We start from the raw sequence: 22,820 nt of genomic DNA, 5'->3' as shown, positions 1-22,820 counted from the left end.
ACTTCCCAGGAGGTCACCCATCCTAGTACTACTCTCGCCCAAGCACGCTTAACTGCGGAGTTCTGATGGGGATCCGGTGCATTAGTGCTGGTATGATCGCACCCGTTAGCATCCTTACGCAAAATACATATAAGCCTTACGCATCTAGCTGAACTGGCCCTAACAGTTAATGGATCCGGCGCTCGCATGTGTCCGTTTGACTTTTGGGATAATATAACATCGTGATTAAGAAGTAAGTATGGTGAAAATGCTCCGTAAAGACGTGTCCGCGAGTAAGACCAAATACTCCGTAAAAACGCCTTTTCTACAGAGCACGGATCAAAATGAGCTACTTGGGGGTCAAAATGATGGATTTTGAGCTCGAAAATGTGCTCACCCAGCCCTGGCTAGGTGACCGTGGCCAAAGCCGCGCGGACCAAAAAGCTAAAAGCAAAATGAGGGGTGCAACACGAGGACTTCCCAGGAGGTCACCCATCCTAGTACTACTCTCGCCCAAGCACGCTTAACTGCGGAGTTCTGATGGGATCCGGTGCATTAGTGCTGGTATGATCGCACCCGTTAGCATCCTTACGCAAAATACATATAAGCCTTACGCATCTAGCTGAACTGGCCCTAACAGTTAATGGATCCGGCGCTCGCATGTGTCCGTTTGACTTTTGGGATAATATAACATCGTGATTAAGAAGTAAGTATGGTGAAAATGCTCCGTAAAGACGTGTCCGCGAGTAAGACCAAATACTCCGTAAAAACGCCTTTTCTACAGAGCACGGATCAAAATGAGCTACTTGGGGGGTCAAAATGATGGATTTTGAGCTCGAAAATGGTGCTCACCCAGCCCTGGCTAGGTGACCGTGGCCAAAGCCGCGCGGACCAAAAAGCTAAAAGCAAAATGAGGGGTGCAACACGAGGACTTCCCAGGAGGTCACCCATCCTAGTACTACTCTCGCCCAAGCACGCTTAACTGCGGAGTTCTGATGGGATCCGGTGCATTAGTGCTGGTATGATCGCACCCGTTAGCATCCTTACGCAAAATACATATAAGCCTTACGCATCTAGCTGAACTGGCCCTAACAGTTAATGGATCCGGCGCTCGCATGTGTCCGTTTGACTTTTGGGATAATATAACATCGTGATTAAGAAGTAAGTATGGTGAAAATGCTCCGTAAAGACGTGTCCGCGAGTAAGACCAAATACTCCGTAAAAACGCCTTTCTACAGAGCACGGATCAAAATGAGCTACTTGGGGGTCAAAATGATGGATTTTGAGCTCGAAAATGTGCTCACCCAGCCCTGGCTAGGTGACCGTGGCCAAAGCCGCGCGGACCAAAAAGCTAAAAGCAAAATGAGGGGTGCAACACGAGGACTTCCCAGGAGGTCACCCATCCTAGTACTACTCTCGCCCAAGCACGCTTAACTGCGGAGTTCTGATGGGATCCGGTGCATTAGTGCTGGTATGATCGCACCCGTTAGCATCCTTACGCAAAATACATATAAGCCTTACGCATCTAGCTGAACTGGCCCTAACAGTTAATGGATCCGGCGCTCGCATGTGTCCGTTTGACTTTTGGGATAATATAACATCGTGATTAAGAAGTAAGTATGGTGAAAATGCTCCGTAAAGACGTGTCCGCGAGTAAGACCAAATACTCCGTAAAAACGCCTTTTCTACAGAGCACGGATCAAAATGAGCTACTTGGGGGTCAAAATGATGGATTTTGAGCCTCGAAAATGTGCTCACCCAGCCCTGGCTAGGTGACCGTGGCCAAAGCCGCGCGGACCAAAAAGCTAAAAGCAAAATGAGGGGTGCAACACGAGGACTTCCCAGGAGGTCACCCATCCTAGTACTACTCTCGCCCAAGCACGCTTAACTGCGGAGTTCTGATGGGATCCGTGCATTAGTGCTGGTATGATCGCACCCGTTAGCATCCTTACGCAAAATACATATAAGCCTTACGCATCTAGCTGAACTGGCCCTAACAGTTAATGGATCCGGCGCTCGCATGTGTCCGTTTGACTTTTGGGATAATATAACATCGTGATTAAGAAGTAAGTATGGTGAAAATGCTCCGTAAAGACGTGTCCGCGAGTAAGACCAAATACTCCGTAAAAACGCCTTTTCTACAGAGCACGGATCAAAATGAGCTACTTGGGGGTCAAAATGATGGATTTTGAGCTCGAAAATGTGCTCACCCAGCCCTGGCTAGGTGACCGTGGCCAAAGCCGCGCGGACCAAAAAGCTAAAAGCAAAATGAGGGGTGCAACACGAGGACTTCCCAGGAGGTCACCCATCCTAGTACTACTCTCGCCCAAGCACGCTTAACTGCGGAGTTCTGATGGATCCGGTGCATTAGTGCTGGTATGATCGCACCCGTTAGCATCCTTACGCAAAATACATATAAGCCTTACGCATCTAGCTGAACTGGCCCTAACAGTTAATGGATCCGGCGCTCGCATGTGTCCGTTTGACTTTTGGGATAATATAACATCGTGATTAAGAAGTAAGTATGGTGAAAATGCTCCGTAAAGACGTGTCCGCGAGTAAGACCAAATACTCCGTAAAAACGCCTTTTCTACAGAGCACGGATCAAAATGAGCTACTTGGGGGTCAAAATGATGGATTTTGAGCTCGAAAATGTGCTCACCCAGCCCTGGCTAGGTGACCGTGGCCCAAAGCCGCGCGGACCAAAAAGCTAAAAGCAAAATGAGGGGTGCAACACGAGGACTTCCCAGGAGGTCACCCATCCTAGTACTACTCTCGCCCAAGCACGCTTAACTGCGGAGTTCTGATGGGATCCGGTGCATTAGTGCTGGTATGATCGCACCCGTTAGCATCCTTACGCAAAATACATATAAGCCTTACGCATCTAGCTGAACTGGCCCTAACAGTTAATGGATCCGGCGCTCGCATGTGTCCGTTTGACTTTTGGGATAATATAACATCGTGATTAAGAAGTAAGTATGGTGAAAATTGCTCCGTAAAGACGTGTCCGCGAGTAAGACCAAATACTCCGTAAAAACGCCTTTTCTACAGAGCACGGATCAAAATGAGCTACTTGGGGGTCAAAATGATGGATTTTGAGCTCGAAAATGTGCTCACCCAGCCCTGGCTAGGTGACCGTGGCCAAAGCCGCGCGGACCAAAAGCTAAAAGCAAAATGAGGGGTGCAACACGAGGACTTCCCAGGAGGTCACCCATCCTAGTACTACTCTCGCCCAAGCACGCTTAACTGCGGAGTTCTGATGGGATCCGGTGCATTAGTGCTGGTATGATCGCACCCGTTAGCATCCTTACGCAAAATACATATAAGCCTTACGCATCTAGGCTGAACTGGCCCTAACAGTTAATGGATCCGGCGCTCGCATGTGTCCGTTTGACTTTTGGGATAATATAACATCGTGATTAAGAAGTAAGTATGGTGAAAATGCTCCGTAAAGACGTGTCCGCGAGTAAGACCAAATACTCCGTAAAAACGCCTTTTCTACAGAGCACGGATCAAAATGAGCTACTTGGGGGTCAAAATGATGGATTTTGAGCTCGAAAATGTGCTCACCCAGCCCTGGCTAGGTGACCGTGGCCAAAGCCGCGCGGACCAAAAGCTAAAAGCAAAATGAGGGGTGCAACACGAGGACTTCCCAGGAGGTCACCCATCCTAGTACTACTCTCGCCCAAGCACGCTTAACTGCGGAGTTCTGATGGGATCCGGTGCATTAGTGCTGGTATGATCGCACCCGTTAGCATCCTTACGCAAAATACATATAAGCCTTACGCATCTAGCTGAACTGGCCCTAACAGTTAATGGATCCGGCGCTCGCATGTGTCCGTTTGACTTTTGGGATAATATAACATCGTGATTAAGAAGTAAGTATGGTGAAAATGCTCCGTAAAGACGTGTCCGCGAGTAAGACCAAATACTCCGTAAAAACGCCTTTTCTACAGAGCACGGATCAAAATGAGCTACTTGGGGGTCAAAATGATGGATTTTGAGCTCGAAAATGTGCTCACCCAGCCCTGGCTAGGTGACCGTGGCCAAAGCCGCGCGGACCAAAAAGCTAAAAGCAAAATGAGGGGTGCAACACGAGGACTTCCCAGGAGGTCACCCATCCTAGTACTACTCTCGCCCAAGCACGCTTAACTGCGGAGTTCTGATGGGATCCGGTGCATTAGTGCTGGTATGATCGCACCCGTTTAGCATCCTTACGCAAAATACATATAAGCCTTACGCATCTAGCTGAACTGGCCCTAACAGTTAATGGATCCGGCGCTCGCATGTGTCCGTTTGACTTTTGGGATAATATAACATCGTGATTAAGAAGTAAGTATGGTGAAAATGCTCCGTAAAGACGTGTCCGCGAGTAAGACCAAATACTCCGTAAAACGCCTTTTCTACAGAGCACGGATCAAAATGAGCTACTTGGGGGTCAAAATGATGGATTTTGAGCTCGAAAATGTGCTCACCCAGCCCTGGCTAGGTGACCGTGGCCAAAGCCGCGCGGACCAAAAAGCTAAAAGCAAAATGAGGGGTGCAACACGAGGACTTCCCAGGAGGTCACCCATCCTAGTACTACTCTCGCCCAAGCACGCTTAACTGCGGAGTTCTGATGGATCCGGTGCATTAGTGCTGGTATGATCGCACCCGTTAGCATCCTTACGCAAAATACATATAAGCCTTACGCATCTAGCTGAACTGGCCCTAACAGTTAATGGATCCGGCGCTCGCATGTGTCCGTTTGACTTTTGGGATAATATAACATCGTGATTAAGAAGTAAGTATGGTGAAAATGCTCCGTAAAGACGTGTCCGCGAGTAAGACCAAATACTCCGTAAAAACGCCTTTTCTACAGAGCACGGATCAAAATGAGCTACTTGGGGGTCAAAATGATGGATTTTGAGCTCGAAAATGTGCTCACCCAGCCCTGGCTAGGTGACCGTGGCCAAAGCCGCGCGGACCAAAAAGCTAAAAGCAAAATGAGGGGTGCAACACGAGGACTTCCCAGGAGGTCACCCATCCTAGTACTACTCTCGCCCAAGCACGCTTAACTGCGGAGTTCTGATGGGATCCGGTGCATTAGTGCTGGTATGATCGCACCCGTTAGCATCCTTACGCAAAATACATATAAGCCTTACGCATCTAGCTGAACTGGCCCTAACAGTTAATGGATCCGGCGCTCGCATGTGTCCGTTTGACTTTTGGGATAATATAACATCGTGATTAAGAAGTAAGTATGGTGAAAATGCTCCGTAAAGACGTGTCCGCGAGTAAGACCAAATACTCCGTAAAAACGCCTTTTCTACAGAGCACGGATCAAAATGAGCTACTTGGGGGTCAAAATGATGGATTTTGAGCTCGAAAATGTGCTCACCCAGCCCTGGCTAGGTGACCGTGGCCAAAGCCGCGCGGACCAAAAAGCTAAAAGCAAAATGAGGGGTGCAACACGAGGACTTCCCAGGAGGTCACCCATCCTAGTACTACTCTCGCCCAAGCACGCTTAACTGCGGAGTTCTGATGGGATCCGGTGCATTAGTGCTGGTATGATCGCACCCGTTAGCATCCTTACGCAAAATACATATAAGCCTTACGCATCTAGCTGAACTGGCCCTAACAGTTAATGGATCCGGCGCTCGCATGTGTCCGTTTGACTTTTGGGATAATATAACATCGTGATTAAGAAGTAAGTATGGTGAAAATGCTCCGTAAAGACGTGTCCGCGAGTAAGACCAAATACTCCGTAAAAACGCCTTTTCTACAGAGCACGGATCAAAATGAGCTACTTGGGGGTCAAAATGATGGATTTTGAGCTCGAAAATGTGCTCACCCAGCCCTGGCTAGGTGACCGTGGCCAAAGCCGCGCGGACCAAAAAGCTAAAAGCAAAATGAGGGGTGCAACACGAGGACTTCCCAGGAGGTCACCCATCCTAGTACTACTCTCGCCCAAGCACGCTTAACTGCGGAGTTCTGATGGGATCCGGTGCATTAGTGCTGGTATGATCGCACCCGTTAGCATCCTTACGCAAAATACATATAAGCCTTACGCATCTAGCTGAACTGGCCCTAACAGTTAATGGATCCGGCGCTCGCATGTGTCCGTTTGACTTTTGGGATAATATAACATCGTGATTAAGAAGTAAGTATGGTGAAAATGCTCCGTAAAGACGTGTCCGCGAGTAAGACCAAATACTCCGTAAAAACGCCTTTTCTACAGAGCACGGATCAAAATGAGCTACTTGGGGGTCAAAATGATGGATTTTGAGCTCGAAAATGTGCTCACCCAGCCCTGGCTAGGTGACCGTGGCCAAAGCCGCGCGGACCAAAAAGCTAAAAGCAAAATGAGGGGTGCAACACGAGGACTTCCCAGGAGGTCACCCATCCTAGTACTACTCTCGCCCAAGCACGCTTAACTGCGGAGTTCTGATGGGATCCGGTGCATTAGTGCTGGTATGATCGCACCCGTTAGCATCCTTACGCAAAATACATATAAGCCTTACGCATCTAGCTGAACTGGCCCTAACAGTTAATGGATCCGGCGCTCGCATGTGTCCGTTTGACTTTTGGGATAATATAACATCGTGATTAAGAAGTAAGTATGGTGAAAATGCTCCGTAAAGACGTGTCCGCGAGTAAGACCAAATACTCCGTAAAAACGCCTTTTCTACAGAGCACGGATCAAAATGAGCTACTTGGGGGTCAAAATGATGGATTTTGAGCTCGAAAATGTGCTCACCCAGCCCTGGCTAGGTGACCGTGGCCAAAGCCGCGCGGACCAAAAAGCTAAAAGCAAAATGAGGGGTGCAACACGAGGACTTCCCAGGAGGTCACCCATCCTAGTACTACTCTCGCCCAAGCACGCTTAACTGCGGAGTTCTGATGGGATCCGGTGCATTAGTGCTGGTATGATCGCACCCGTTAGCATCCTTACGCAAAATACATATAAGCCTTACGCATCTAGCTGAACTGGCCCTAACAGTTAATGGATCCGGCGCTCGCATGTGTCCGTTTGACTTTTGGGATAATATAACATCGTGATTAAGAAGTAAGTATGGTGAAAATGCTCCGTAAAGACGTGTCCGCGAGTAAGACCAAATACTCCGTAAAAACGCCTTTTCTACAGAGCACGGATCAAAATGAGCTACTTGGGGGTCAAAATGATGGATTTTGAGCTCGAAAATGTGCTCACCCAGCCCTGGCTAGGTGACCGTGGCCAAAGCCGCGCGGACCAAAAAGCTAAAAGCAAAATGAGGGGTGCAACACGAGGACTTCCCAGGAGGTCACCCATCCTAGTACTACTCTCGCCCAAGCACGCTTAACTGCGGAGTTCTGATGGGATCCGGTGCATTAGTGCTGGTATGATCGCACCCGTTAGCATCCTTACGCAAAATACATATAAGCCTTACGCATCTAGCTGAACTGGCCCTAACAGTTAATGGATCCGGCGCTCGCATGTGTCCGTTTGACTTTTGGGATAATATAACATCGTGATTAAGAAGTAAGTATGGTGAAAATGCTCCGTAAAGACGTGTCCGCGAGTAAGACCAAATACTCCGTAAAAACGCCTTTTCTACAGAGCACGGATCAAAATGAGCTACTTGGGGGTCAAAATGATGGATTTTGAGCTCGAAAATGTGCTCACCCAGCCCTGGCTAGGTGACCGTGGCCAAAGCCGCGCGGACCAAAAAGCTAAAAGCAAAATGAGGGGTGCAACACGAGGACTTCCCAGGAGGTCACCCATCCTAGTACTACTCTCGCCCAAGCACGCTTAACTGCGGAGTTCTGATGGGATCCGGTGCATTAGTGCTGGTATGATCGCACCCGTTAGCATCCTTACGCAAAATACATATAAGCCTTACGCATCTAGCTGAACTGGCCCTAACAGTTAATGGATCCGGCGCTCGCATGTGTCCGTTTGACTTTTGGGATAATATAACATCGTGATTAAGAAGTAAGTATGGTGAAAATGCTCCGTAAAGACGTGTCCGCGAGTAAGACCAAATACTCCGTAAAAACGCCTTTTCTACAGAGCACGGATCAAAATGAGCTACTTGGGGGTCAAAATGATGGATTTTGAGCTCGAAAATGTGCTCACCCAGCCCTGGCTAGGTGACCGTGGCCAAAGCCGCGCGGACCAAAAAGCTAAAAGCAAAATGAGGGGTGCAACACGAGGACTTCCCAGGAGGTCACCCATCCTAGTACTACTCTCGCCCAAGCACGCTTAACTGCGGAGTTCTGATGGGATCCGGTGCATTAGTGCTGGTATGATCGCACCCGTTAGCATCCTTACGCAAAATACATATAAGCCTTACGCATCTAGCTGAACTGGCCCTAACAGTTAATGGATCCGGCGCTCGCATGTGTCCGTTTGACTTTTGGGATAATATAACATCGTGATTAAGAAGTAAGTATGGTGAAAATGCTCCGTAAAGACGTGTCCGCGAGTAAGACCAAATACTCCGTAAAAACGCCTTTTCTACAGAGCACGGATCAAAATGAGCTACTTGGGGGTCAAAATGATGGATTTTGAGCTCGAAAATGTGCTCACCCAGCCCTGGCTAGGTGACCGTGGCCAAAGCCGCGCGGACCAAAAAGCTAAAAGCAAAATGAGGGGTGCAACACGAGGACTTCCCAGGAGGTCACCCATCCTAGTACTACTCTCGCCCAAGCACGCTTAACTGCGGAGTTCTGATGGGATCCGGTGCATTAGTGCTGGTATGATCGCACCCGTTAGCATCCTTACGCAAAATACATATAAGCCTTACGCATCTAGCTGAACTGGCCCTAACAGTTAATGGATCCGGCGCTCGCATGTGTCCGTTTGACTTTTGGGATAATATAACATCGTGATTAAGAAGTAAGTATGGTGAAAATGCTCCGTAAAGACGTGTCCGCGAGTAAGACCAAATACTCCGTAAAAACGCCTTTTCTACAGAGCACGGATCAAAATGAGCTACTTGGGGGTCAAAATGATGGATTTTGAGCTCGAAAATGTGCTCACCCAGCCCTGGCTAGGTGACCGTGGCCAAAGCCGCGCGGACCAAAAAGCTAAAAGCAAAATGAGGGGTGCAACACGAGGACTTCCCAGGAGGTCACCCATCCTAGTACTACTCTCGCCCAAGCACGCTTAACTGCGGAGTTCTGATGGGATCCGGTGCATTAGTGCTGGTATGATCGCACCCGTTAGCATCCTTACGCAAAATACATATAAGCCTTACGCATCTAGCTGAACTGGCCCTAACAGTTAATGGATCCGGCGCTCGCATGTGTCCGTTTGACTTTTGGGATAATATAACATCGTGATTAAGAAGTAAGTATGGTGAAAATGCTCCGTAAAGACGTGTCCGCGAGTAAGACCAAATACTCCGTAAAAACGCCTTTTCTACAGAGCACGGATCAAAATGAGCTACTTGGGGGTCAAAATGATGGATTTTGAGCTCGAAAATGTGCTCACCCAGCCCTGGCTAGGTGACCGTGGCCAAAGCCGCGCGGACCAAAAAGCTAAAAGCAAAATGAGGGGTGCAACACGAGGACTTCCCAGGAGGTCACCCATCCTAGTACTACTCTCGCCCAAGCACGCTTAACTGCGGAGTTCTGATGGGATCCGGTGCATTAGTGCTGGTATGATCGCACCCGTTAGCATCCTTACGCAAAATACATATAAGCCTTACGCATCTAGCTGAACTGGCCCTAACAGTTAATGGATCCGGCGCTCGCATGTGTCCGTTTGACTTTTGGGATAATATAACATCGTGATTAAGAAGTAAGTATGGTGAAAATGCTCCGTAAAGACGTGTCCGCGAGTAAGACCAAATACTCCGTAAAAACGCCTTTTCTACAGAGCACGGATCAAAATGAGCTACTTGGGGGTCAAAATGATGGATTTTGAGCTCGAAAATGTGCTCACCCAGCCCTGGCTAGGTGACCGTGGCCAAAGCCGCGCGGACCAAAAAGCTAAAAGCAAAATGAGGGGTGCAACACGAGGACTTCCCAGGAGGTCACCCATCCTAGTACTACTCTCGCCCAAGCACGCTTAACTGCGGAGTTCTGATGGGATCCGGTGCATTAGTGCTGGTATGATCGCACCCGTTAGCATCCTTACGCAAAATACATATAAGCCTTACGCATCTAGCTGAACTGGCCCTAACAGTTAATGGATCCGGCGCTCGCATGTGTCCGTTTGACTTTTGGGATAATATAACATCGTGATTAAGAAGTAAGTATGGTGAAAATGCTCCGTAAAGACGTGTCCGCGAGTAAGACCAAATACTCCGTAAAAACGCCTTTTCTACAGAGCACGGATCAAAATGAGCTACTTGGGGGTCAAAATGATGGATTTTGAGCTCGAAAATGTGCTCACCCAGCCCTGGCTAGGTGACCGTGGCCAAAGCCGCGCGGACCAAAAAGCTAAAAGCAAAATGAGGGGTGCAACACGAGGACTTCCCAGGAGGTCACCCATCCTAGTACTACTCTCGCCCAAGCACGCTTAACTGCGGAGTTCTGATGGGATCCGGTGCATTAGTGCTGGTATGATCGCACCCGTTAGCATCCTTACGCAAAATACATATAAGCCTTACGCATCTAGCTGAACTGGCCCTAACAGTTAATGGATCCGGCGCTCGCATGTGTCCGTTTGACTTTTGGGATAATATAACATCGTGATTAAGAAGTAAGTATGGTGAAAATGCTCCGTAAAGACGTGTCCGCGAGTAAGACCAAATACTCCGTAAAAACGCCTTTTCTACAGAGCACGGATCAAAATGAGCTACTTGGGGGTCAAAATGATGGATTTTGAGCTCGAAAATGTGCTCACCCAGCCCTGGCTAGGTGACCGTGGCCAAAGCCGCGCGGACCAAAAAGCTAAAAGCAAAATGAGGGGTGCAACACGAGGACTTCCCAGGAGGTCACCCATCCTAGTACTACTCTCGCCCAAGCACGCTTAACTGCGGAGTTCTGATGGGATCCGGTGCATTAGTGCTGGTATGATCGCACCCGTTAGCATCCTTACGCAAAATACATATAAGCCTTACGCATCTAGCTGAACTGGCCCTAACAGTTAATGGATCCGGCGCTCGCATGTGTCCGTTTGACTTTTGGGATAATATAACATCGTGATTAAGAAGTAAGTATGGTGAAAATGCTCCGTAAAGACGTGTCCGCGAGTAAGACCAAATACTCCGTAAAAACGCCTTTTCTACAGAGCACGGATCAAAATGAGCTACTTGGGGGTCAAAATGATGGATTTTGAGCTCGAAAATGTGCTCACCCAGCCCTGGCTAGGTGACCGTGGCCAAAGCCGCGCGGACCAAAAAGCTAAAAGCAAAATGAGGGGTGCAACACGAGGACTTCCCAGGAGGTCACCCATCCTAGTACTACTCTCGCCCAAGCACGCTTAACTGCGGAGTTCTGATGGGATCCGGTGCATTAGTGCTGGTATGATCGCACCCGTTAGCATCCTTACGCAAAATACATATAAGCCTTACGCATCTAGCTGAACTGGCCCTAACAGTTAATGGATCCGGCGCTCGCATGTGTCCGTTTGACTTTTGGGATAATATAACATCGTGATTAAGAAGTAAGTATGGTGAAAATGCTCCGTAAAGACGTGTCCGCGAGTAAGACCAAATACTCCGTAAAAACGCCTTTTCTACAGAGCACGGATCAAAATGAGCTACTTGGGGGTCAAAATGATGGATTTTGAGCTCGAAAATGTGCTCACCCAGCCCTGGCTAGGTGACCGTGGCCAAAGCCGCGCGGACCAAAAAGCTAAAAGCAAAATGAGGGGTGCAACACGAGGACTTCCCAGGAGGTCACCCATCCTAGTACTACTCTCGCCCAAGCACGCTTAACTGCGGAGTTCTGATGGGATCCGGTGCATTAGTGCTGGTATGATCGCACCCGTTAGCATCCTTACGCAAAATACATATAAGCCTTACGCATCTAGCTGAACTGGCCCTAACAGTTAATGGATCCGGCGCTCGCATGTGTCCGTTTGACTTTTGGGATAATATAACATCGTGATTAAGAAGTAAGTATGGTGAAAATGCTCCGTAAAGACGTGTCCGCGAGTAAGACCAAATACTCCGTAAAAACGCCTTTTCTACAGAGCACGGATCAAAATGAGCTACTTGGGGGTCAAAATGATGGATTTTGAGCTCGAAAATGTGCTCACCCAGCCCTGGCTAGGTGACCGTGGCCAAAGCCGCGCGGACCAAAAAGCTAAAAGCAAAATGAGGGGTGCAACACGAGGACTTCCCAGGAGGTCACCCATCCTAGTACTACTCTCGCCCAAGCACGCTTAACTGCGGAGTTCTGATGGGATCCGGTGCATTAGTGCTGGTATGATCGCACCCGTTAGCATCCTTACGCAAAATACATATAAGCCTTACGCATCTAGCTGAACTGGCCCTAACAGTTAATGGATCCGGCGCTCGCATGTGTCCGTTTGACTTTTGGGATAATATAACATCGTGATTAAGAAGTAAGTATGGTGAAAATGCTCCGTAAAGACGTGTCCGCGAGTAAGACCAAATACTCCGTAAAAACGCCTTTTCTACAGAGCACGGATCAAAATGAGCTACTTGGGGGTCAAAATGATGGATTTTGAGCTCGAAAATGTGCTCACCCAGCCCTGGCTAGGTGACCGTGGCCAAAGCCGCGCGGACCAAAAAGCTAAAAGCAAAATGAGGGGTGCAACACGAGGACTTCCCAGGAGGTCACCCATCCTAGTACTACTCTCGCCCAAGCACGCTTAACTGCGGAGTTCTGATGGGATCCGGTGCATTAGTGCTGGTATGATCGCACCCGTTAGCATCCTTACGCAAAATACATATAAGCCTTACGCATCTAGCTGAACTGGCCCTAACAGTTAATGGATCCGGCGCTCGCATGTGTCCGTTTGACTTTTGGGATAATATAACATCGTGATTAAGAAGTAAGTATGGTGAAAATGCTCCGTAAAGACGTGTCCGCGAGTAAGACCAAATACTCCGTAAAAACGCCTTTTCTACAGAGCACGGATCAAAATGAGCTACTTGGGGGTCAAAATGATGGATTTTGAGCTCGAAAATGTGCTCACCCAGCCCTGGCTAGGTGACCGTGGCCAAAGCCGCGCGGACCAAAAAGCTAAAAGCAAAATGAGGGGTGCAACACGAGGACTTCCCAGGAGGTCACCCATCCTAGTACTACTCTCGCCCAAGCACGCTTAACTGCGGAGTTCTGATGGGATCCGGTGCATTAGTGCTGGTATGATCGCACCCGTTAGCATCCTTACGCAAAATACATATAAGCCTTACGCATCTAGCTGAACTGGCCCTAACAGTTAATGGATCCGGCGCTCGCATGTGTCCGTTTGACTTTTGGGATAATATAACATCGTGATTAAGAAGTAAGTATGGTGAAAATGCTCCGTAAAGACGTGTCCGCGAGTAAGACCAAATACTCCGTAAAAACGCCTTTTCTACAGAGCACGGATCAAAATGAGCTACTTGGGGGTCAAAATGATGGATTTTGAGCTCGAAAATGTGCTCACCCAGCCCTGGCTAGGTGACCGTGGCCAAAGCCGCGCGGACCAAAAAGCTAAAAGCAAAATGAGGGGTGCAACACGAGGACTTCCCAGGAGGTCACCCATCCTAGTACTACTCTCGCCCAAGCACGCTTAACTGCGGAGTTCTGATGGGATCCGGTGCATTAGTGCTGGTATGATCGCACCCGTTAGCATCCTTACGCAAAATACATATAAGCCTTACGCATCTAGCTGAACTGGCCCTAACAGTTAATGGATCCGGCGCTCGCATGTGTCCGTTTGACTTTTGGGATAATATAACATCGTGATTAAGAAGTAAGTATGGTGAAAATGCTCCGTAAAGACGTGTCCGCGAGTAAGACCAAATACTCCGTAAAAACGCCTTTTCTACAGAGCACGGATCAAAATGAGCTACTTGGGGGTCAAAATGATGGATTTTGAGCTCGAAAATGTGCTCACCCAGCCCTGGCTAGGTGACCGTGGCCAAAGCCGCGCGGACCAAAAAGCTAAAAGCAAAATGAGGGGTGCAACACGAGGACTTCCCAGGAGGTCACCCATCCTAGTACTACTCTCGCCCAAGCACGCTTAACTGCGGAGTTCTGATGGGATCCGGTGCATTAGTGCTGGTATGATCGCACCCGTTAGCATCCTTACGCAAAATACATATAAGCCTTACGCATCTAGCTGAACTGGCCCTAACAGTTAATGGATCCGGCGCTCGCATGTGTCCGTTTGACTTTTGGGATAATATAAAATCGTGATTAAGAAGTAAGTATGGTGAAAATGCTCCGTAAAGACGTGTCCGCGAGTAAGACCAAATACTCCGTAAAAACGCCTTTTCTACAGAGCACGGATCAAAATGAGCTACTTGGGGGTCAAAATGATGGATTTTGAGCTCGAAAATGTGCTCACCCAGCCCTGGCTAGGTGACCGTGGCCAAAGCCGCGCGGACCAAAAAGCTAAAAGCAAAATGAGGGGTGCAACACGAGGACTTCCCAGGAGGTCACCCATCCTAGTACTACTCTCGCCCAAGCACGCTTAACTGCGGAGTTCTGATGGGATCCGGTGCATTAGTGCTGGTATGATCGCACCCGTTAGCATCCTTACGCAAAATACATATAAGCCTTACGCATCTAGCTGAACTGGCCCTAACAGTTAATGGATCCGGCGCTCGCATGTGTCCGTTTGACTTTTGGGATAATATAACATCGTGATTAAGAAGTAAGTATGGTGAAAATGCTCCGTAAAGACGTGTCCGCGAGTAAGACCAAATACTCCGTAAAAACGCCTTTTCTACAGAGCACGGATCAAAATGAGCTACTTGGGGGTCAAAATGATGGATTTTGAGCTCGAAAATGTGCTCACCCAGCCCTGGCTAGGTGACCGTGGCCAAAGCCGCGCGGACCAAAAAGCTAAAAGCAAAATGAGGGGTGCAACACGAGGACTTCCCAGGAGGTCACCCATCCTAGTACTACTCTCGCCCAAGCACGCTTAACTGCGGAGTTCTGATGGGATCCGGTGCATTAGTGCTGGTATGATCGCACCCGTTAGCATCCTTACGCAAAATACATATAAGCCTTACGCATCTAGCTGAACTGGCCCTAACAGTTAATGGATCCGGCGCTCGCATGTGTCCGTTTGACTTTTGGGATAATATAACATCGTGATTAAGAAGTAAGTATGGTGAAAATGCTCCGTAAAGACGTGTCCGCGAGTAAGACCAAATACTCCGTAAAAACGCCTTTTCTACAGAGCACGGATCAAAATGAGCTACTTGGGGGTCAAAATGATGGATTTTGAGCTCGAAAATGTGCTCACCCAGCCCTGGCTAGGTGACCGTGGCCAAAGCCGCGCGGACCAAAAAGCTAAAAGCAAAATGAGGGGTGCAACACGAGGACTTCCCAGGAGGTCACCCATCCTAGTACTACTCTCGCCCAAGCACGCTTAACTGCGGAGTTCTGATGGGATCCGGTGCATTAGTGCTGGTATGATCGCACCCGTTAGCATCCTTACGCAAAATACATATAAGCCTTACGCATCTAGCTGAACTGGCCCTAACAGTTAATGGATCCGGCGCTCGCATGTGTCCGTTTGACTTTTGGGATAATATAACATCGTGATTAAGAAGTAAGTATGGTGAAAATGCTCCGTAAAGACGTGTCCGCGAGTAAGACCAAATACTCCGTAAAAACGCCTTTTCTACAGAGCACGGATCAAAATGAGCTACTTGGGGGTCAAAATGATGGATTTTGAGCTCGAAAATGTGCTCACCCAGCCCTGGCTAGGTGACCGTGGCCAAAGCCGCGCGGACCAAAAAGCTAAAAGCAAAATGAGGGGTGCAACACGAGGACTTCCCAGGAGGTCACCCATCCTAGTACTACTCTCGCCCAAGCACGCTTAACTGCGGAGTTCTGATGGGATCCGGTGCATTAGTGCTGGTATGATCGCACCCGTTAGCATCCTTACGCAAAATACATATAAGCCTTACGCATCTAGCTGAACTGGCCCTAACAGTTAATGGATCCGGCGCTCGCATGTGTCCGTTTGACTTTTGGGATAATATAACATCGTGATTAAGAAGTAAGTATGGTGAAAATGCTCCGTAAAGACGTGTCCGCGAGTAAGACCAAATACTCCGTAAAAACGCCTTTTCTACAGAGCACGGATCAAAATGAGCTACTTGGGGGTCAAAATGATGGATTTTGAGCTCGAAAATGTGCTCACCCAGCCCTGGCTAGGTGACCGTGGCCAAAGCCGCGCGGACCAAAAAGCTAAAAGCAAAATGAGGGGTGCAACACGAGGACTTCCCAGGAGGTCACCCATCCTAGTACTACTCTCGCCCAAGCACGCTTAACTGCGGAGTTCTGATGGGATCCGGTGCATTAGTGCTGGTATGATCGCACCCGTTAGCATCCTTACGCAAAATACATATAAGCCTTACGCATCTAGCTGAACTGGCCCTAACAGTTAATGGATCCGGCGCTCGCATGTGTCCGTTTGACTTTTGGGATAATATAACATCGTGATTAAGAAGTAAGTATGGTGAAAATGCTCCGTAAAGACGTGTCCGCGAGTAAGACCAAATACTCCGTAAAAACGCCTTTTCTACAGAGCACGGATCAAAATGAGCTACTTGGGGGTCAAAATGATGGATTTTGAGCTCGAAAATGTGCTCACCCAGCCCTGGCTAGGTGACCGTGGCCAAAGCCGCGCGGACCAAAAAGCTAAAAGCAAAATGAGGGGTGCAACACGAGGACTTCCCAGGAGGTCACCCATCCTAGTACTACTCTCGCCCAAGCACGCTTAACTGCGGAGTTCTGATGGGATCCGGTGCATTAGTGCTGGTATGATCGCACCCGTTAGCATCCTTACGCAAAATACATATAAGCCTTACGCATCTAGCTGAACTGGCCCTAACAGTTAATGGATCCGGCGCTCGCATGTGTCCGTTTGACTTTTGGGATAATATAACATCGTGATTAAGAAGTAAGTATGGTGAAAATGCTCCGTAAAGACGTGTCCGCGAGTAAGACCAAATACTCCGTAAAAACGCCTTTTCTACAGAGCACGGATCAAAATGAGCTACTTGGGGGTCAAAATGATGGATTTTGAGCTCGAAAATGTGCTCACCCAGCCCTGGCTAGGTGACCGTGGCCAAAGCCGCGCGGACCAAAAAGCTAAAAGCAAAATGAGGGGTGCAACACGAGGACTTCCCAGGAGGTCACCCATCCTAGTACTACTCTCGCCCAAGCACGCTTAACTGCGGAGTTCTGATGGGATCCGGTGCATTAGTGCTGGTATGATCGCACCCGTTAGCATCCTTACGCAAAATACATATAAGCCTTACGCATCTAGCTGAACTGGCCCTAACAGTTAATGGATCCGGCGCTCGCATGTGTCCGTTTGACTTTTGGGATAATATAACATCGTGATTAAGAAGTAAGTATGGTGAAAATGCTCCGTAAAGACGTGTCCGCGAGTAAGACCAAATACTCCGTAAAAACGCCTTTTCTACAGAGCACGGATCAAAATGAGCTACTTGGGGGTCAAAATGATGGATTTTGAGCTCGAAAATGTGCTCACCCAGCCCTGGCTAGGTGACCGTGGCCAAAGCCGCGCGGACCAAAAAGCTAAAAGCAAAATGAGGGGTGCAACACGAGGACTTCCCAGGAGGTCACCCATCCTAGTACTACTCTCGCCCAAGCACGCTTAACTGCGGAGTTCTGATGGGATCCGGTGCATTAGTGCTGGTATGATCGCACCCGTTAGCATCCTTACGCAAAATACATATAAGCCTTACGCATCTAGCTGAACTGGCCCTAACAGTTAATGGATCCGGCGCTCGCATGTGTCCGTTTGACTTTTGGGATAATATAACATCGTGATTAAGAAGTAAGTATGGTGAAAATGCTCCGTAAAGACGTGTCCGCGAGTAAGACCAAATACTCCGTAAAAACGCCTTTTCTACAGAGCACGGATCAAAATGAGCTACTTGGGGGTCAAAATGATGGATTTTGAGCTCGAAAATGTGCTCACCCAGCCCTGGCTAGGTGACCGTGGCCAAAGCCGCGCGGACCAAAAAGCTAAAAGCAAAATGAGGGGTGCAACACGAGGACTTCCCAGGAGGTCACCCATCCTAGTACTACTCTCGCCCAAGCACGCTTAACTGCGGAGTTCTGATGGGATCCGGTGCATTAGTGCTGGTATGATCGCACCCGTTAGCATCCTTACGCAAAATACATATAAGCCTTACGCATCTAGCTGAACTGGCCCTAACAGTTAATGGATCCGGCGCTCGCATGTGTCCGTTTGACTTTTGGGATAATATAACATCGTGATTAAGAAGTAAGTATGGTGAAAATGCTCCGTAAAGACGTGTCCGCGAGTAAGACCAAATACTCCGTAAAAACGCCTTTTCTACAGAGCACGGATCAAAATGAGCTACTTGGGGGTCAAAATGATGGATTTTGAGCTCGAAAATGTGCTCACCCAGCCCTGGCTAGGTGACCGTGGCCAAAGCCGCGCGGACCAAAAAGCTAAAAGCAAAATGAGGGGTGCAACACGAGGACTTCCCAGGAGGTCACCCATCCTAGTACTACTCTCGCCCAAGCACGCTTAACTGCGGAGTTCTGATGGGATCCGGTGCATTAGTGCTGGTATGATCGCACCCGTTAGCATCCTTACGCAAAATACATATAAGCCTTACGCATCTAGCTGAACTGGCCCTAACAGTTAATGGATCCGGCGCTCGCATGTGTCCGTTTGACTTTTGGGATAATATAACATCGTGATTAAGAAGTAAGTATGGTGAAAATGCTCCGTAAAGACGTGTCCGCGAGTAAGACCAAATACTCCGTAAAAACGCCTTTTCTACAGAGCACGGATCAAAATGAGCTACTTGGGGGTCAAAATGATGGATTTTGAGCTCGAAAATGTGCTCACCCAGCCCTGGCTAGGTGACCGTGGCCAAAGCCGCGCGGACCAAAAAGCTAAAAGCAAAATGAGGGGTGCAACACGAGGACTTCCCAGGAGGTCACCCATCCTAGTACTACTCTCGCCCAAGCACGCTTAACTGCGGAGTTCTGATGGGATCCGGTGCATTAGTGCTGGTATGATCGCACCCGTTAGCATCCTTACGCAAAATACATATAAGCCTTACGCATCTAGCTGAACTGGCCCTAACAGTTAATGGATCCGGCGCTCGCATGTGTCCGTTTGACTTTTGGGATAATATAACATCGTGATTAAGAAGTAAGTATGGTGAAAATGCTCCGTAAAGACGTGTCCGCGAGTAAGACCAAATACTCCGTAAAAACGCCTTTTCTACAGAGCACGGATCAAAATGAGCTACTTGGGGGTCAAAATGATGGATTTTGAGCTCGAAAATGTGCTCACCCAGCCCTGGCTAGGTGACCGTGGCCAAAGCCGCGCGGACCAAAAAGCTAAAAGCAAAATGAGGGGTGCAACACGAGGACTTCCCAGGAGGTCACCCATCCTAGTACTACTCTCGCCCAAGCACGCTTAACTGCGGAGTTCTGATGGGATCCGGTGCATTAGTGCTGGTATGATCGCACCCGTTAGCATCCTTACGCAAAATACATATAAGCCTTACGCATCTAGCTGAACTGGCCCTAACAGTTAATGGATCCGGCGCTCGCATGTGTCCGTTTGACTTTTGGGATAATATAACATCGTGATTAAGAAGTAAGTATGGTGAAAATGCTCCGTAAAGACGTGTCCGCGAGTAAGACCAAATACTCCGTAAAAACGCCTTTTCTACAGAGCACGGATCAAAATGAGCTACTTGGGGGTCAAAATGATGGATTTTGAGCTCGAAAATGTGCTCACCCAGCCCTGGCTAGGTGACCGTGGCCAAAGCCGCGCGGACCAAAAAGCTAAAAGCAAAATGAGGGGTGCAACACGAGGACTTCCCAGGAGGTCACCCATCCTAGTACTACTCTCGCCCAAGCACGCTTAACTGCGGAGTTCTGATGGGATCCGGTGCATTAGTGCTGGTATGATCGCACCCGTTAGCATCCTTACGCAAAATACATATAAGCCTTACGCATCTAGCTGAACTGGCCCTAACAGTTAATGGATCCGGCGCTCGCATGTGTCCGTTTGACTTTTGGGATAATATAACATCGTGATTAAGAAGTAAGTATGGTGAAAATGCTCCGTAAAGACGTGTCCGCGAGTAAGACCAAATACTCCGTAAAAACGCCTTTTCTACAGAGCACGGATCAAAATGAGCTACTTGGGGGTCAAAATGATGGATTTTGAGCTCGAAAATGTGCTCACCCAGCCCTGGCTAGGTGACCGTGGCCAAAGCCGCGCGGACCAAAAAGCTAAAAGCAAAATGAGGGGTGCAACACGAGGACTTCCCAGGAGGTCACCCATCCTAGTACTACTCTCGCCCGAGCACGCTTAACTGCGGAGTTCTGATGGGATCCGGTGCATTAGTGCTGGTATGATCGCACCCGTTAGCATCCTTACGCAAAATACATATAAGCCTTACGCATCTAGCTGAACTGGCCCTAACAGTTAATGGATCCGGCGCTCGCATGTGTCCGTTTGACTTTTGGGATAATATAACATCGTGATTAAGAAGTAAGTATGGTGAAAATGCTCCGTAAAGACGTGTCCGCGAGTAAGACCAAATACTCCGTAAAAACGCCTTTTCTACAGAGCACGGATCAAAATGAGCTACTTGGGGGTCAAAATGATGGATTTTGAGCTCGAAAATGTGCTCACCCAGCCCTGGCTAGGTGACCGTGGCCAAAGCCGCGCGGACCAAAAAGCTAAAAGCAAAATGAGGGGTGCAACACGAGGACTTCCCAGGAGGTCACCCATCCTAGTACTACTCTCGCCCGAGCACGCTTAACTGCGGAGTTCTGATGGGATCCGGTGCATTAGTGCTGGTATGATCGCACCCGTTAGCATCCTTACGCAAAATACATATAAGCCTTACGCATCTAGCTGAACTGGCCCTAACAGTTAATGGATCCGGCGCTCGCATGTGTCCGTTTGACTTTTGGGATAATATAACATCGTGATTAAGAAGTAAGTATGGTGAAAATGCTCCGTAAAGACGTGTCCGCGAGTAAGACCAAATACTCCGTAAAAACGCCTTTTCTACAGAGCACGGATCAAAATGAGCTACTTGGGGGTCAAAATGATGGATTTTGAGCTCGAAAATGTGCTCACCCAGCCCTGGCTAGGTGACCGTGGCCAAAGCCGCGCGGACCAAAAAGCTAAAAGCAAAATGAGGGGTGCAACACGAGGACTTCCCAGGAGGTCACCCATCCTAGTACTACTCTCGCCCGAGCACGCTTAACTGCGGAGTTCTGATGGGATCCGGTGCATTAGTGCTGGTATGATCGCACCCGTTAGCATCCTTACGCAAAATACATATAAGCCTTACGCATCTAGCTGAACTGGCCCTAACAGTTAATGGATCCGGCGCTCGCATGTGTCCGTTTGACTTTTGGGATAATATAACATCGTGATTAAGAAGTAAGTATGGTGAAAATGCTCCGTAAAGACGTGTCCGCGAGTAAGACCAAATACTCCGTAAAAACGCCTTTTCTACAGAGCACGGATCAAAATGAGCTACTTGGGGGTCAAAATGATGGATTTTGAGCTCGAAAATGTGCTCACCCAGCCCTGGCTAGGTGACCGTGGCCAAAGCCGCGCGGACCAAAAAGCTAAAAGCAAAATGAGGGGTGCAACACGAGGACTTCCCAGGAGGTCACCCATCCTAGTACTACTCTCGCCCAAGCACGCTTAACTGCGGAGTTCTGATGGGATCCGGTGCATTAGTGCTGGTATGATCGCACCCGTTAGCATCCTTACGCAAAATACATATAAGCCTTACGCATCTAGCTGAACTGGCCCTAACAGTTAATGGATCCGGCGCTCGCATGTGTCCGTTTGACTTTTGGGATAATATAACATCGTGATTAAGAAGTAAGTATGGTGAAAATGCTCCGTAAAGACGTGTCCGCGAGTAAGACCAAATACTCCGTAAAAACGCCTTTTCTACAGAGCACGGATCAAAATGAGCTACTTGGGGGTCAAAATGATGGATTTTGAGCTCGAAAATGTGCTCACCCAGCCCTGGCTAGGTGACCGTGGCCAAAGCCGCGCGGACCAAAAAGCTAAAAGCAAAATGAGGGGTGCAACACGAGGACTTCCCAGGAGGTCACCCATCCTAGTACTACTCTCGCCCAAGCACGCTTAACTGCGGAGTTCTGATGGGATCCGGTGCATTAGTGCTGGTATGATCGCACCCGTTAGCATCCTTACGCAAAATACATATAAGCCTTACGCATCTAGCTGAACTGGCCCTAACAGTTAATGGATCCGGCGCTCGCATGTGTCCGTTTGACTTTTGGGATAATATAACATCGTGATTAAGAAGTAAGTATGGTGAAAATGCTCCGTAAAGACGTGTCCGCGAGTAAGACCAAATACTCCGTAAAAACGCCTTTTCTACAGAGCACGGATCAAAATGAGCTACTTGGGGGTCAAAATGATGGATTTTGAGCTCGAAAATGTGCTCACCCAGCCCTGGCTAGGTGACCGTGGCCAAAGCCGCGCGGACCAAAAAGCTAAAAGCAAAATGAGGGGTGCAACACGAGGACTTCCCAGGAGGTCACCCATCCTAGTACTACTCTCGCCCGAGCACGCTTAACTGCGGAGTTCTGATGGGATCCGGTGCATTAGTGCTGGTATGATCGCACCCGTTAGCATCCTTACGCAAAATACATATAAGCCTTACGCATCTAGCTGAACTGGCCCTAACAGTTAA

At 48.6% G+C, this 22,820-nt stretch overlaps 50 non-coding genes and 1 pseudogene across 50 annotated transcripts; all 51 read right to left on the bottom strand.

Moving 5' to 3' along the window:
- Window positions 1-22,820, bottom strand: part of LOC148585377 (protein FAR1-RELATED SEQUENCE 5-like) — a 218,629-nt pseudogene that overhangs the window by 50,300 nt on the left and 145,509 nt on the right.
- LOC148585723 (5S ribosomal RNA) lies at window positions 439-557 on the bottom strand. The gene has a single exon (XR_015912470.1). It is a non-coding gene; the product is annotated as a 5S ribosomal RNA (ribosomal RNA).
- On the bottom strand, window positions 894-1,012 carry LOC148585722 (5S ribosomal RNA). The gene has a single exon (XR_015912469.1). It is a non-coding gene; the product is annotated as a 5S ribosomal RNA (ribosomal RNA).
- Window positions 1,346-1,464, bottom strand: LOC148585721 (5S ribosomal RNA). The gene has a single exon (XR_015912468.1). It is a non-coding gene; the product is annotated as a 5S ribosomal RNA (ribosomal RNA).
- Window positions 1,800-1,917, bottom strand: LOC148585720 (5S ribosomal RNA). The gene has a single exon (XR_015912565.1). It is a non-coding gene; the product is annotated as a 5S ribosomal RNA (ribosomal RNA).
- Window positions 2,252-2,369, bottom strand: LOC148585719 (5S ribosomal RNA). The gene has a single exon (XR_015912561.1). It is a non-coding gene; the product is annotated as a 5S ribosomal RNA (ribosomal RNA).
- On the bottom strand, window positions 2,705-2,823 carry LOC148585718 (5S ribosomal RNA). The gene has a single exon (XR_015912467.1). It is a non-coding gene; the product is annotated as a 5S ribosomal RNA (ribosomal RNA).
- On the bottom strand, window positions 3,158-3,276 carry LOC148585717 (5S ribosomal RNA). Its single transcript, XR_015912466.1, has one exon. It is a non-coding gene; the product is annotated as a 5S ribosomal RNA (ribosomal RNA).
- Window positions 3,611-3,729, bottom strand: LOC148585716 (5S ribosomal RNA). Its single transcript, XR_015912465.1, has one exon. It is a non-coding gene; the product is annotated as a 5S ribosomal RNA (ribosomal RNA).
- Window positions 4,064-4,182, bottom strand: LOC148585715 (5S ribosomal RNA). Its single transcript, XR_015912464.1, has one exon. It is a non-coding gene; the product is annotated as a 5S ribosomal RNA (ribosomal RNA).
- Window positions 4,517-4,634, bottom strand: LOC148585714 (5S ribosomal RNA). The gene has a single exon (XR_015912559.1). It is a non-coding gene; the product is annotated as a 5S ribosomal RNA (ribosomal RNA).
- LOC148585713 (5S ribosomal RNA) lies at window positions 4,969-5,087 on the bottom strand. Its single transcript, XR_015912463.1, has one exon. It is a non-coding gene; the product is annotated as a 5S ribosomal RNA (ribosomal RNA).
- On the bottom strand, window positions 5,422-5,540 carry LOC148585712 (5S ribosomal RNA). Its single transcript, XR_015912462.1, has one exon. It is a non-coding gene; the product is annotated as a 5S ribosomal RNA (ribosomal RNA).
- LOC148585711 (5S ribosomal RNA) lies at window positions 5,875-5,993 on the bottom strand. The gene has a single exon (XR_015912460.1). It is a non-coding gene; the product is annotated as a 5S ribosomal RNA (ribosomal RNA).
- Window positions 6,328-6,446, bottom strand: LOC148585710 (5S ribosomal RNA). The gene has a single exon (XR_015912459.1). It is a non-coding gene; the product is annotated as a 5S ribosomal RNA (ribosomal RNA).
- LOC148585709 (5S ribosomal RNA) lies at window positions 6,781-6,899 on the bottom strand. The gene has a single exon (XR_015912458.1). It is a non-coding gene; the product is annotated as a 5S ribosomal RNA (ribosomal RNA).
- LOC148585708 (5S ribosomal RNA) lies at window positions 7,234-7,352 on the bottom strand. Its single transcript, XR_015912457.1, has one exon. It is a non-coding gene; the product is annotated as a 5S ribosomal RNA (ribosomal RNA).
- On the bottom strand, window positions 7,687-7,805 carry LOC148585707 (5S ribosomal RNA). Its single transcript, XR_015912456.1, has one exon. It is a non-coding gene; the product is annotated as a 5S ribosomal RNA (ribosomal RNA).
- On the bottom strand, window positions 8,140-8,258 carry LOC148585706 (5S ribosomal RNA). The gene has a single exon (XR_015912455.1). It is a non-coding gene; the product is annotated as a 5S ribosomal RNA (ribosomal RNA).
- On the bottom strand, window positions 8,593-8,711 carry LOC148585705 (5S ribosomal RNA). Its single transcript, XR_015912454.1, has one exon. It is a non-coding gene; the product is annotated as a 5S ribosomal RNA (ribosomal RNA).
- LOC148585704 (5S ribosomal RNA) lies at window positions 9,046-9,164 on the bottom strand. Its single transcript, XR_015912453.1, has one exon. It is a non-coding gene; the product is annotated as a 5S ribosomal RNA (ribosomal RNA).
- On the bottom strand, window positions 9,499-9,617 carry LOC148585703 (5S ribosomal RNA). The gene has a single exon (XR_015912452.1). It is a non-coding gene; the product is annotated as a 5S ribosomal RNA (ribosomal RNA).
- Window positions 9,952-10,070, bottom strand: LOC148585702 (5S ribosomal RNA). The gene has a single exon (XR_015912451.1). It is a non-coding gene; the product is annotated as a 5S ribosomal RNA (ribosomal RNA).
- LOC148585701 (5S ribosomal RNA) lies at window positions 10,405-10,523 on the bottom strand. The gene has a single exon (XR_015912449.1). It is a non-coding gene; the product is annotated as a 5S ribosomal RNA (ribosomal RNA).
- Window positions 10,858-10,976, bottom strand: LOC148585700 (5S ribosomal RNA). Its single transcript, XR_015912448.1, has one exon. It is a non-coding gene; the product is annotated as a 5S ribosomal RNA (ribosomal RNA).
- Window positions 11,311-11,429, bottom strand: LOC148585699 (5S ribosomal RNA). The gene has a single exon (XR_015912447.1). It is a non-coding gene; the product is annotated as a 5S ribosomal RNA (ribosomal RNA).
- Window positions 11,764-11,882, bottom strand: LOC148585698 (5S ribosomal RNA). Its single transcript, XR_015912446.1, has one exon. It is a non-coding gene; the product is annotated as a 5S ribosomal RNA (ribosomal RNA).
- Window positions 12,217-12,335, bottom strand: LOC148585697 (5S ribosomal RNA). The gene has a single exon (XR_015912445.1). It is a non-coding gene; the product is annotated as a 5S ribosomal RNA (ribosomal RNA).
- Window positions 12,670-12,788, bottom strand: LOC148585696 (5S ribosomal RNA). Its single transcript, XR_015912444.1, has one exon. It is a non-coding gene; the product is annotated as a 5S ribosomal RNA (ribosomal RNA).
- Window positions 13,123-13,241, bottom strand: LOC148585695 (5S ribosomal RNA). The gene has a single exon (XR_015912443.1). It is a non-coding gene; the product is annotated as a 5S ribosomal RNA (ribosomal RNA).
- LOC148585694 (5S ribosomal RNA) lies at window positions 13,576-13,694 on the bottom strand. The gene has a single exon (XR_015912442.1). It is a non-coding gene; the product is annotated as a 5S ribosomal RNA (ribosomal RNA).
- LOC148585693 (5S ribosomal RNA) lies at window positions 14,029-14,147 on the bottom strand. Its single transcript, XR_015912441.1, has one exon. It is a non-coding gene; the product is annotated as a 5S ribosomal RNA (ribosomal RNA).
- On the bottom strand, window positions 14,482-14,600 carry LOC148585692 (5S ribosomal RNA). Its single transcript, XR_015912440.1, has one exon. It is a non-coding gene; the product is annotated as a 5S ribosomal RNA (ribosomal RNA).
- On the bottom strand, window positions 14,935-15,053 carry LOC148585691 (5S ribosomal RNA). Its single transcript, XR_015912438.1, has one exon. It is a non-coding gene; the product is annotated as a 5S ribosomal RNA (ribosomal RNA).
- Window positions 15,388-15,506, bottom strand: LOC148585690 (5S ribosomal RNA). The gene has a single exon (XR_015912437.1). It is a non-coding gene; the product is annotated as a 5S ribosomal RNA (ribosomal RNA).
- Window positions 15,841-15,959, bottom strand: LOC148585689 (5S ribosomal RNA). Its single transcript, XR_015912436.1, has one exon. It is a non-coding gene; the product is annotated as a 5S ribosomal RNA (ribosomal RNA).
- On the bottom strand, window positions 16,294-16,412 carry LOC148585688 (5S ribosomal RNA). The gene has a single exon (XR_015912435.1). It is a non-coding gene; the product is annotated as a 5S ribosomal RNA (ribosomal RNA).
- LOC148585687 (5S ribosomal RNA) lies at window positions 16,747-16,865 on the bottom strand. Its single transcript, XR_015912434.1, has one exon. It is a non-coding gene; the product is annotated as a 5S ribosomal RNA (ribosomal RNA).
- LOC148585686 (5S ribosomal RNA) lies at window positions 17,200-17,318 on the bottom strand. Its single transcript, XR_015912433.1, has one exon. It is a non-coding gene; the product is annotated as a 5S ribosomal RNA (ribosomal RNA).
- Window positions 17,653-17,771, bottom strand: LOC148585685 (5S ribosomal RNA). The gene has a single exon (XR_015912432.1). It is a non-coding gene; the product is annotated as a 5S ribosomal RNA (ribosomal RNA).
- Window positions 18,106-18,224, bottom strand: LOC148585684 (5S ribosomal RNA). The gene has a single exon (XR_015912431.1). It is a non-coding gene; the product is annotated as a 5S ribosomal RNA (ribosomal RNA).
- On the bottom strand, window positions 18,559-18,677 carry LOC148585683 (5S ribosomal RNA). The gene has a single exon (XR_015912430.1). It is a non-coding gene; the product is annotated as a 5S ribosomal RNA (ribosomal RNA).
- Window positions 19,012-19,130, bottom strand: LOC148585682 (5S ribosomal RNA). The gene has a single exon (XR_015912429.1). It is a non-coding gene; the product is annotated as a 5S ribosomal RNA (ribosomal RNA).
- LOC148585681 (5S ribosomal RNA) lies at window positions 19,465-19,583 on the bottom strand. Its single transcript, XR_015912427.1, has one exon. It is a non-coding gene; the product is annotated as a 5S ribosomal RNA (ribosomal RNA).
- On the bottom strand, window positions 19,918-20,036 carry LOC148585680 (5S ribosomal RNA). The gene has a single exon (XR_015912426.1). It is a non-coding gene; the product is annotated as a 5S ribosomal RNA (ribosomal RNA).
- LOC148585679 (5S ribosomal RNA) lies at window positions 20,371-20,489 on the bottom strand. The gene has a single exon (XR_015912511.1). It is a non-coding gene; the product is annotated as a 5S ribosomal RNA (ribosomal RNA).
- LOC148585678 (5S ribosomal RNA) lies at window positions 20,824-20,942 on the bottom strand. The gene has a single exon (XR_015912510.1). It is a non-coding gene; the product is annotated as a 5S ribosomal RNA (ribosomal RNA).
- LOC148585677 (5S ribosomal RNA) lies at window positions 21,277-21,395 on the bottom strand. Its single transcript, XR_015912509.1, has one exon. It is a non-coding gene; the product is annotated as a 5S ribosomal RNA (ribosomal RNA).
- On the bottom strand, window positions 21,730-21,848 carry LOC148585676 (5S ribosomal RNA). Its single transcript, XR_015912425.1, has one exon. It is a non-coding gene; the product is annotated as a 5S ribosomal RNA (ribosomal RNA).
- On the bottom strand, window positions 22,183-22,301 carry LOC148585675 (5S ribosomal RNA). Its single transcript, XR_015912424.1, has one exon. It is a non-coding gene; the product is annotated as a 5S ribosomal RNA (ribosomal RNA).
- Window positions 22,636-22,754, bottom strand: LOC148585674 (5S ribosomal RNA). Its single transcript, XR_015912508.1, has one exon. It is a non-coding gene; the product is annotated as a 5S ribosomal RNA (ribosomal RNA).

Source organism: Corylus avellana, chromosome 5, assembly GCF_965113065.1.
Source record: "Corylus avellana chromosome 5, dhCorAvel1.hap1.2, whole genome shotgun sequence".
NCBI classification, from domain to species: domain Eukaryota; kingdom Viridiplantae; phylum Streptophyta; class Magnoliopsida; order Fagales; family Betulaceae; genus Corylus; species Corylus avellana.
The sequence above is the reverse complement of the archived record's forward strand: the minus strand, read 5'-3'. Positions and strand labels throughout refer to the sequence as shown.